The following is a 12074-nucleotide window of genomic DNA, read 5'->3' on the forward strand; positions in this document are numbered from 1 at the left end:
AGTGTCAAAACATGAATAAAAGAAACCCCGCAGGGGCCAGAAGAAAACATGAGGTGCTTCTTTCTTGCCTGGAATAGGAAAGGTCTTTCTAACCAAAGCTTAAAACTCAAAACACTCACACTCACACACACACACACACACACACACACACACACACACACCACATACACTTTCACATACACACATACATGCATACACATATACATACATACATACATACATACATTTGAATAAATAAAAAGTATAGAGACACGCACCGGTTGTCCTAGTACTTAGGAGGTGAATGCAAGAGAATCAGTTCAGGTTGGTCCTTAGATACCAGCCAATTGAAGTCCAGTCTGGGCTACATGAGATTGTCTCAATACAAACTACATACACTACAGAGTGAGTTCCAGCACAGCCAGAGCTGTTACACAGAGACACCCTGTCTCGCAAACAAAATGAAACAACAATAAGAAAAGCCCTGCATACATACATACACACATATGGAGGGGGCTGCTAAGGAAAAATATTACTACACCCTACAAAATGAAAAAAAAATAGCATGAAAGCTAATGCAACCACTCAGTTCCAGTGACTGCTGGCTCTCTCCTCTCTCTCTCTCTCTCTCTCTCTCTCTCTCTCTCTCTCTCTCTCTCTCTGTGTGTGTGTGTGTGTGTGTGTGTGTAGCAGAGGCTATCAGATGCCTTCCACCTTGTGTTTTCAGTCAGGCTCCCTAGCTGGCATGGAGCTCGCCCACTAGGCTAGTCTGGCTGGCCATTCAACCCCAAGGGTCCATTGTCTCCACCTCCCTGCCTCCCCAGCACTGGGATTACAAACTCAGCCACCATGTGGCTTTATATTTTTTGTATGTGAGTTCAGGGGGTCAAATCAGGTCCTCATGCTGCCACAGGAAGTACTTCACTGATTAAGATAGTTCCCCTTCTGTTCTTTGTGTGCGTGTGTTTGAGATAGGGTCTCATGTAGCCCGTGCTGGCCTCTAATTCACCATATAGCCGAGGGTAACTCTGAATTCCTGATACTCCTACCTCCCTGTCTCAAATGCAGGGATTACAGGTGTGGGCCCCCGGGTCAGATGAGCCTATAGACATGAAAAATTCCGGAAGAGGAAATCAGATCCCCTAGAGCTGTAGTTACAGGAAGTTGTGAGCTGCCTGACCTGGGTGCTGGGACTGAACTTGAGTCCTTTTGAAAGCAACAAGCGCTCTTAACCATTGAGCCATCCCTCCATGCCCTGTTTTTCGTTTGTTTGTTTGGTTGATTAGTTGGTTGGTTGGTTTGGTTTGGTTTTTCAAAATAGTATTTCTCTGTGTAGTCCTGGCTGTCCTGGTACTCACTCTGTAGACCAAAGATCCATCTCCCTCTGCCTCCCAAATACTGAGTACTGGAACTAAAGGTTTGTGCCATTATGTCCAGCCTACATTTGTTTTTAAATCATGTGAATATATTATTTACTTATATGAAATTACTACCGAGGAGCTTGATGGTGCATGGTGGAGCATGGTGGGACATAGTGACATGGCAGTGCATGGTGACATATGGTGGCACACAGTCTTTAATCCCAACATGGAAGAGAGTTGTAGACCAGCCAGGACTGCATAGTGAGTTCCAGGCTAACCAGGCCTACATAGTAAAACCCTGCCTCAAAAACAAAAGAAAGGAAGTATTAATTATTACCCCCCCCCAAAAAAAAAGTGAACTTAACCTTGCATCTTCTGGCTCTACATTCCGAGCACCACGCTGACAATGGGAATGGGGAAACCGGAATTAATTCCCTAGGGCCCTCAACAGTTCTTTCTGCTCCTTGCTGAGAGCGCCCTCTACTGGACTGCACATGTGACAGGGTTGCTTTGCCATGGACCTTGATTCTGTCAATCTACTCAGCTGTGCTGTGAATACTGACCTCAACTGGGCTCCGTAGAATATCACAATACAGAAAGTAACCTGGCTGGGTGTGGTGGCCTGCACCTGTAACCACAGGAACCCAGAGGAAGAGACAAGAGAAGTGACATAAGTTTCAGGTCACCTGAATCTACAGTTCCAGGACAGCCAACAGCTACAGAGTAAGATCTTGTGGCAAACTCAAAATAAAACAAAACAAAAAAATGGGCCACTGATATGGCTCAGTAAATAAAGGAGCTTGCTACCAAATCTGACAACCTGAGTTCGAACCTGGGATGTACATGGAGGACAGAACACAGGGGCACACTTTACCCCCAAGTGAGCACAGCTACCACCCCACCATGGCTTTCACCAGCCATGAAAGAAGGTCCTCTGTAACACCCCGCCAGTCACTGTCACCAAAGCTTCTGCCTCTCAGCACCCATTGATCACTCTGACATCGTCTTTCTTTCATCTTATATTTTGTCTGTCCACCCCTAGAAGAATGCCAGGTCTACAAGCAGGGATTTGTCTATCTAGAACACCATGGGTGCCTGCCTGTAAGAGCCACAGGAATCCCAGACAGACATAGACATCCTGTCCCACTGACGCACACACACCTCCAATTTCAAAGGCCTTAGCAGCACCCGTTACTGTCCCAAGAGATAGACAGTGGCCACAGCCTGGAGACACTGGTTTCTGGGAGCTCCTTCACAGCCTCCTTCCAGGCCCATGCCCACCCAGATAAGCAATATATATGATAATGTATGAAATGCCATTGCAGTTCTATTTATGCTAGGCCTCTACAGCATTCTATAACACTAACAGTAATGACATCATAATTCTATATGTTAATTATCTAACATTAACAAATATGATGTCCTGTGACCCTGCATGGAGTGCCAGACATCGTGTTAAGTTCTGTGGGTCTGTTTTCCATCAGCTGACTGGCTTCTTACGTAATTTTTCTTAGAGAATATAATAGGTGTGTACAGTGTGTTTTGATCATATCTACCCTTTCACGTCTTGATTTTTGGAGGCGGGTCTCCTGGAGCCCAGGCTGGCCTCATCTCCTGGTCCTGCTGCCTCCACTCCCAGGTGCTAGGATTACAAGTGTGCTCCACCATGCTCGGCTGCGCACAGCTCCTTCTCTGTTAATTCTCTGTCCCTGTGTCAGCCTAGATGAGACTTGAAGCCATCCTCTAGGGCTGGTTTTGTTTCGGTACAGCCTCTCGTTAAATAACCGAGACTGGCCTTGAACTTGAAATCCTTCTGCTTCAGCTTCCTGAGTACTGGGGCTACAGCTGTGCACACACTGGGCCCACGCCCAGGGTTGGACGTGGTAGTGGTGCCATTTAAACCAAGGCCGTCTGACCTCAGGGGCTTTACATCTCCATCAGAAAGCAGAGTTTGGAAATCACAAGATGGAGTCAGGCTGCTGGGCTACCCAGGCTTTAAGAGAACTCTGTGCTGAGTTTTTAAGAATATCTTATTTAGCTGGGCAGTGGTGGCATATTCTTTTAATCCCAGCACTTGGAAAACAAACACAGGTGGATCTCTGTGAGCTCAAGGCCAGCTTGGTCTACAAAGAGAGTTCCAGAACAGCCAGAGCTACACAGAGAGAAACCCTGTCTTGAAAAATTTAAAAAGGCGGGGGGGGGGGGGGGGCTGGAGAGATGGCTCAGAGGTTAAGAGCACTGACTGTTCTTCCAGAGGTCCTGAATTCAATTCCCTGCAACCACATGGTGGCTCACAACCATCTGTAATGGGGTCTGGTGCCCTTTTCTAGCATGCAAGCATACATGGAAGGAATGTTGTATACATACTAAATAAATAAATCTAAAAAAAAAACCAACCAACCAAACAAAAAACCTTATTTACACAGATAGAAAGGTAGGTCTAGCATCCGAGAAGCAAAGAAAGAGGGGTCAGGAGCCTACTCAGCCAGTAGAGACAAGCCTGAACTATGAGACCCTGTCTCCAAACAAAAATAAAAACAAAAACCAAGGGCTGGAGAGACAGGTCAATGGTTAAAAGCACTTGTTGCTCTTTCAAAGGATCCCATGTTCACTTTCCAGCACCCACACATGGCATACAACCATCTGTAACTTCAGTTCTAGGGGATCTGGCACCCTCTGACCTCCACAAACACCTGCACACACATAATATTTAGGAAGTCAGGCACACACATACACACACACACACACACACAGAGAGAGAGAGAGAGAGAGAGAGAGAGAGAGAGAGAGAGAGATAGAGAGATTTTTTTTTAAAAAAGTCTTTAAAAACAAAACAGCAAAACCCATCATATTTGACTGCTGTATTTCTGTCCTTGCAGAACCCCAACAGACTCTTTGAGGTCAGAGCCGTGGTTTCCACATTTTCCTTGGGGCTAAAAGCTGAAGGAAAAAAGATCCTCCTCAGCTGACCTGCCAGGTGGAACAGCACACACCCGACTCTTGCTTCCTCAGCAAGTGGCTGCACCTTGAAACAGGTGCCTCCCTGGGAAGGAATATTTATAGACAGGACTATTAATGGAATGAGCTGATCTCACCAATGTGAGGGCTTTAAAAAGAGGTCCTCAGGGGTGTCGGAAAGATTAAGTTGCCTAAGTGAGGGCTGAAGGTGCAGTCTCGGGGCTCCTGGCTGCTGGCTGCTCAGGCAATATGCCCTGAGTTTCAACTACTTAGGAGTCCAGAGGTTCTGCACAGAGGTCAAGGTCTCTTTTGGTAGGAGCTCGGCAGGTGGCAGGCACCGGCCCCAAGCCTGCATGCTACAGAATGCAGATACAGAGGTCAGAGGTCAACTTGTGTCTGTTCTCTTCTTCCACCTTGTGGGTCCCAGGGACCAAACTCAGGTTCTTCAACTTGGCAGCAAGTACCTTCCCTGGCTGGACCATCTGGCAGGCCCTGGAGTGCATCCCTCTCCCATGCACACATAGATAAATAAATATGATTTTTTTTTTGAGAGTGAAGCATATGTCAATTTATTGGCATCATCAACTATGAACAAGACAGGTGGATTGTTTTGTTTTGGTTTGTTTTGCTTGTAAAGTGAGGTTGGTTTCAGTCACCATAACAGGTGCCCACACATCTTCACTTTGAGGATGCAGAGCTTCGCACAGCAGGCAGGGACCACATTCCTTTCTCTCTCACACAATTTTTATGCAGCTGCCAGTGTTTGCTTTGAATCCTGTCTTCAGGGTACCCTTCACTGCCTTTGCACAGATCTAGTAGAATCTGATGTGACTGAGTCCTGCCTGTCACCAGTACATCGCCATATTATCTACAGAGGGACGTGATGGACCAATCCCTAGGGTACTAGAATGCTGAAGGTCCAGCCTGGCTGCAAGATGATCAGGCCTGAGCATCTTCCTTTTTAAAGAAAATACTGGCGGGGGAGGAGGCTGGAGGGATAGTGAGGGCTGGTTAAGAGCACTGGCTACTGTTCCAGAGGTCCTGAGTTCAATTCCCAGCACTCATGTGGTGGCTCATAACTATCTATATCTGTAGTCCCTATGGGATCCAGTGCCCTCTTCTGGTGTGCATACAGGCAAAACACACATATACATAAAGTACATAAATAAATAAATAAACTTAAAAAATACTAGGAACTTTGAAAACAACATGAACATTTGGCTGCACCAAGAACAAAAGGAGTAAGATAAGATTAGAAAATTGTGCTGCTGGGAGATGATGGTGCACACCTTTAATCCCAGCACTCAGGAGGCAGGCAGATCTCTGTAAATTCGAGCTTGGTCCGCAGAGTGAGTTCCAGGACAGCCAGGGCTACACAGAGAAACCGTGTCTCAAAAAACAAACAAACAAACAAACAACTGAAGGAAGGAAGGAAGGAAGGAAGGAAGGAAGGAAGGAAGGAAGGAAGAAAGGAAGGAAGGAAAGAGATTTGTGATTTATTTTAGAGGAACATGGTTGAAACATCACATTTTAGAGGGCTAGAGAGGTGGTTTGGTGGTTAAGAGCACTGGCTGTTCTTCCAGAGGACCTGGGTTCAATTCCCAGCACCTACATGGCAGTTCACAACTGTCTATAATCCCAGTTCTAGGAAATCTGACTCCCTCGCACAGACAAAGATGCTAGCTAAACACCAATGTGTGTGAAATACAAAACAAAACCAAACAAGTCAAAGTTTACACTTTTCTCTGTTAAACAAAACAAGTCAAATGCTCCACAGAGCTGGGATTTGTCTTCTGACAAACTGTGTTTTGTTCTGACTGCCCTAACCTTTTAATTTAAAAATAACTAAGGACTAGAGAGATGGCCCGATGATTAAGATATAGCTCTTCCAGAGGACCCGATTTCAGTTCCCAGCCCAATGTTGAGCAGTTCATAACAGCCTATAACGAACCCCAGCTCCCAGAGATCTAATGCCTTCTCCTGGCATCTATGGGCACACACAATTTAAAATAAAATCTTTAAAATACAACAACAAGGGCTGGAGAGATGGCTCAGAGGTTAAGAGCACTGACTGCTCTTCCAGAGGTCCTGAGTTCAATTCCCAGCAACCACATGGTGGCTCACAGCCATCTGTAATGAGATCTGGTGCCTTCTTCTGGTGTGCAGGCATACGTGCAGACAGAACACTGTATATGTAATAAATAAATAAATAAATAAATAAATAAATCTTTTTAAAAAAAATGACAACAACAAAAAGTAGTTTTAAAATAAACTAGAGGAAAGGCAGCCATTCAATTCCTGTATAAAACAATAGGCTAAAATGATAGTGTAAACAGTTGCTATTTCAAAAAGTGAGCTTTTTCATAAACGCAGATCCTGACAGCACACAGTATTGGACAGGTAAGAGCCCATGTCACACTCGTCTCTTGCTAAATACAAGGAAATAAAACAGGCCATGGGAAACGAGTTGTAGTCAAAACCTCCTGAACAGTAGCATCTTCAAAAAGCCAAGGACAGGTTTGTCCGGGACCTTGTGTTCCATGAGCACATGGCCAATTAATCTGTCCTGGTTTCCTACTCTCCCTTCCTAAGTACCAGTCTACAACAGCGTTCCCCAAGGGGGTGGCCCTAGAGGAAGCCACAGGCAGAGAACCTTGGGGGAAAGGCCCTTCTCTAAGTCCCACAGTAACCCCGCTTCCCCAGTGTCACATGTAGACATGAGTATACCCTGCTACAAAGAACATTCTTTAGCATTTGGAGAGAGTTTGTGGTGGAGGTAGCAACCTCTCACCTGCCAGGTAATCACTCGACCCCTGAGCTACACCTCCAGCTCTTTTATTTTTTTTCATTTTGAGATAAAGGCTCATTAAGTGGCACTGAATTCACAATCCTCCTGCCTTGGCCTCCTCACTCCCAGTAGCTAAGATGACAGGCCTACACCACCAGCCTCTGCTGCAGTGTTCTTTCACTGATGCGGCTGACAGAGTGGATCCCACGGGCCCTTCACCCAGACAGGCACGGCTTCCCTCCGCCCGTCCACCTGGTTTCCCGTGCTTTCTCTTCGTCCTTTGCCTCTTCTGGCCTCTGATCTTCGCCTGTCTTCCTAGAGATGTGTGCCAAGGCTTTTCCTCTTCTGCCTCAGCATCTGCGTATCATTTAATTAGGTAATGAATAACAGTCATAGGCACAGCTGCTACCCCAGGCCTGATGGCCAGCACTGACTCTGGGTCTACATACAGCTGATGTCAGAGGAAGGGGAGGAAGGCTTGGCACATCATTGGCAGCTGCAGTATCTCACAGGAGACGACACTGCTGTGGACCTAGGGGACCAGGCATGAGAAATCATCTGGGAGGCATCCTTACAAATAAGTGGTCCAGGAGCGGGAGAGATGGCTCGGTGGTTAAGCATGTGTTAAATCCCAAAGATTCAATGAGAAAGACTGCTGACCCTAATCATGACCAAATTAAGTAATGCAAGCTTTTTTTATTCATGTACGCAGGCTGTGTTCTCCTTAAAGGTGGGGCGCAGCAAAGAGGTGCCGCCACTGGAGCCCAGCCTCCATAAGAAAGGACAGCCTCCTGTCCGTAAGAGAAGGAGTCATCACAGGAAAGGAGCAGCAGGAATGGAGGCCCCAGATTGCCTGGAGACTATTCCCTGCCAGTGTCCAGCCATGGGTGCAGGCTGTTTTAAAGAGCCAAGGCCACTTAGGCTGTAGGGCAGGAAGCCATTCTCCTTTATTCTAGCCAAACCAGAGACTCGTGAGAAAGAGGAGGTAGGTGTGTGGCTGGAACCCAGGATCTGAGAGGCTTGGACAGCGTGCGCTAGCAGGGATTGCAACTTACTGGAAATGAGCCTGGAAACTTCAAAGTGGACACATTTATGTACTTGTTTGTTTGTTTGTTTGGAGACCATGACTGAGTAACACCATTGTTGAGTGATAGCCCTGGATCATGAGGAATTGAGACCAGCAATAGCCCCCTAGCCATAAAGAATGGCTTAGCCGCAGCCTGAGCATTCCTGTTCCATCTGCAGAAACAATAAACCATCCTCCCTGCTCCCAGTGCATTCAACCATCCTCACAGAGAAAGGCTGGGGCCCCTCACTGTTTCCAATAAAGCAGTCTTAGCCTGTTGAGCACTCGTTTTGTCTGCTTCTTTGGTTGTTTGAGACAGGAGTTTCTCTGTGTAGCCTTGACTGTCCTGGAACTCTGTAGACCAGGCTGACCTTGAACTCAAAGAGCTGATTGCTTCTGCCTCCTGAGTGCTGGGATTAAAGGCTTGAGCCACCACCGTCTGGCCCCCAGCCTGCTTTTTTACTGGTCACTTCAAGACAGCATCTCACTGAGTTACCCAGCCCAGTCTTGGACTTACTATGTAATCCAGGCAGATCTCCAAACTTCCATCCTCCTGTAGGATGGTTAAACAGTGAGATAGAGGGCCCTTACCATCACACCTGGCTTCCAAACACCCTTAAGGCCGATAAGGAATGTATGCTGGGGGTGGCAAGAGTGTGGAGACATGGGCTTTGTCGCCACAAAAATTCACGATTAACTTATGAAATTCAAATACAGTCTATGCCTGAGACCCACCTCAGTGCTAAGGAGGATTTGCCCCATGGGGTCACCCTATTGCTTACTGCTTCCTGCGGGCATCCCATGTCAGTCAAACTCTGCTCTGCCTGGGATTACAAGGCCATTCCCCCCTCCCTTTGGGGTCTCTTCTCCCCTGTAGTCTGTCTATTGGTCCCCCACTTACCTTGCATGCATAGTGCAAATGCCTCTCCTGGCGTTCATGCATATTTTGAGCCAATATGCTTTCCTCCCAGGAGCCCTGGGAGAGTTTATCGTTCAATTTTACCTAATTATTTATTATGAGGGGTACATGCCACGGCACAAATGTGGAGGGTCAGAAGACAACTTTGTGGAGTTGGTTCTTGTAGCTGGAAGTCTTTTCTCTGTCCCATCTGGTCCTATTTGAGTGATTTCTCTCCTGCCTGCCAGTGTAAACAAAGATACAGGGAAAAAGTGGGTGGAGTCTGGCAGCTGACAAAGATGTGAGGTAATGAGCCACAAGCCTTGTAGTGAAATATAGAATAATTGAAATGAGTTAATGTAAGTTTGTAGGAGCTAGTTAATAGTAAGCTTGAGCTAATGGGCCAAACAGTTCTTGCAAAGAAACTGTCACTAGGAAGGTGGGGAGCCATATGTACCTGGAAGCAAAGTTCAGCTTGAATCAGTTTGGTGCAGCAAGCTAGGCTGCAGAGTGGTGGAAATGGGTCCTTGGTCTGGATCAATAAGAAGCTTCACCTGCAGGTGCACCAGATTGCGTTGCCAGGCTCTGAGTTGCTGCTGTGCCTACAGCCTCCCTCAAAGAACCTAAGTGTCATGCACCCCAAGCTAGAGGAAGAAACAGCTATAGTGGTGGTGGCAGAAGAGGAGTCTGCTACACGGGAAGAAGTGGTCTCCCCACGCCTCCAGAAGATGCAGCAGAGTCCTGCACAGATCCTGGCCATGAGTCACCCCATAGTATCCAAGGAGGAAATAGGGTAGGTTCCAGACCTGTGGCCCAAATCCGGGATCAATCTCTCAAGGACAGCCAACCCCTTAGCCTGCTGCTACAAGGCATGGATAAGGAGTGCCTGCCACAGACATCACCAGAACCTCAGGGCAACTCAGCTGCCCAGAAGAACCCAGAGAGCAATGAAACCGGTTTATTGACTCCCAGAGGGACCCAGGTGCAAACCTGCCCAGTCAAGAAGTTCCATGTCGCTGGGCGGTGGTGGCGCACACCTTTAATCCCAGCGCTCAGGAGGCAGAGACAGGCAGATCTCTGTGAGTTCAAGATCAGCCTGATCTACAGGAGCTAGTTCCAGGACAGGCTCTAAAGCTACAGAGAAAACCTGTCTTGAAAAACCTATTAAAAAAACAAAGAAAAGAAAAAAGAAGTTCCACGTCCCCAGCCATGAATGCCTGTCTACAGTACAGATCTCAAAGCCCAGAACCCAGCTCCCTAGCTTCCCTGTTCTGCTGTGTAGCCTTCCTGACCCAGAAGGAAGCTCCTCAAAGCAGGGGGTGACAGTACTGGTGTGGGGAACGTGGCAAGGCATTCCTGCAGCTGTGCCACTTCAAGGAGCAGGCATTTGTGTACCCAGGTCACAAGTCCTTCCTGGGCACTGAGTGTGGCAAGAGTTGCAGCTCCAAGGAAAGCTTCAAATCCTATGTGCTAGGCCATTGAGGGGTGAGGACCTTCCCTTACTCACAGTGGGAGGCGGCTTATGGTACCCACAGGGGCCTCAGAGAGCATCAGTTGGTCCATTCAGGTGCCCGGCCCTTTGTGTGTGAGCAATGTGGCAAAGTCTCTGCTCGCTGATCTTCCCTGCGTTGACGCCGGCAGACCCACCTGATGCCAGATGCCCCTTCCCCATGCCCATGCCCAGTGTGTGGGCAGCTCCTGATCACCCAGGGTTCACTATGGAAACCACATGAAGCTCCACACTGGGAAAAAGTCCTTCTTGTGCCCACACTGGAACCTGGTATTCTGCCAATGGGGCAACCTCTGAGGACACTTGAGGCTGCACACAGGGGAGCACCCTTATCTATGCCCACACTGTGCCAATACTTTCCCTCAGCTTCCCAAACTGCAGAACCATCTCATCTCCCACACTGGTGAGGCTTACCTGCGCCTTGTGTGTGGGAAGGCCTGTGGAGGCCCACATACACTTCTTGCTCAAGTGCCTACATTCGGGGGAGAGGCCCTTTCAATGCCCCCAGTGTGGCCCAGTTTACTGGCTACCAAGCTGCACTGTCACCGCAGGTCCCACACAACAGACAAGCCAGATCAATGCCCTGTCTGTGGCGTGGGCTATGCCCTCCCTCAAAGCCTCAAGCGATACCAGCTCAGTCACCAGCATGGGGTTTCCTCCAGCCCTTCTCTGCCTTCCGCTGCCTCTGAGTCCATTGTGGTGTTCCTACAAAGTGAGCCAGAGCTGCTGGACACGTGCAGCCAACAGGAAGTGCTCCCAAGTAGGGGTATGGTGGAGGTCACCATCTCTGAAAGCCAGAAAAAGTGCTCTGTAGTTCTGGAGGAGTCATCCCCTAGCCCCAGCCCGGTGCTGATCCACAAGGAAATGGGCTTTATGGCTAGGTCGAGGTGGTAGAGGTAGAAACAGGCACCTGACACCTTCACCATGTCCACCCCCACCCCTACAAGAACTCTGCATAAAGACTGTTCTAGAATAAAAAAGTTCTGCCAGGCAGTGGTGGTGTGCACCTTTAGTCCCAGCACTTGGGAGGTAGAGGCAGGCGGATCTCTGTGAGTTTGAGGCCAGTCTGGTCTACAGAGCAAGTTCCAGGACAGTTAGGGCTGTTACACAGAGAAACCCTGTCTCAAAAAACTAAAAAGAAAAAAGAAAAAAGAAAAAAGAAAAAGAAAGTTCATTCAACTTCTACAGAGTGAAAGAGAAAAGGCCTTAGATGCAGAAATAAGTGTGCATTTTTGTGTGTGGATGTGGATGTGTGTAAATGCGCCTGTGCATGCATGCACATGCTTGTGCATGTATGTGTGACTGAAGCAGTGACCCTGTTCCCAGCATACAGTTACAGCACCCCAGCCACCATGAAAGTCATCTCTATGCAATAACACACTTTCGACCCTCCCCCAAACCTCAGGGACAGTGACATTCAAGAGGCCACAAAAGTATCTGTAAAGGACCAGAGCTGTAGAATACTTGCCTAACATACATGAAGCCCAGGGTTACATGCCCACTACCAAAAAACC

General features: G+C 47.8%; 1 pseudogene; it reads left to right on the forward strand.

The window, feature by feature from the left end:
* The first annotated feature begins 9682 nt into the window (after positions 1-9682).
* On the forward strand, positions 9683-11474 carry LOC146890179 (zinc finger protein 408 pseudogene; annotated as a pseudogene).
* The last annotated feature ends 600 nt before the right edge of the window (positions 11475-12074 follow it).

Source organism: Myodes glareolus, chromosome 22 (assembly GCF_982192425.1).
Source record: "Myodes glareolus chromosome 22, mMyoGla1.1, whole genome shotgun sequence".
Taxonomy (NCBI): domain Eukaryota; kingdom Metazoa; phylum Chordata; class Mammalia; order Rodentia; family Cricetidae; genus Myodes; species Myodes glareolus.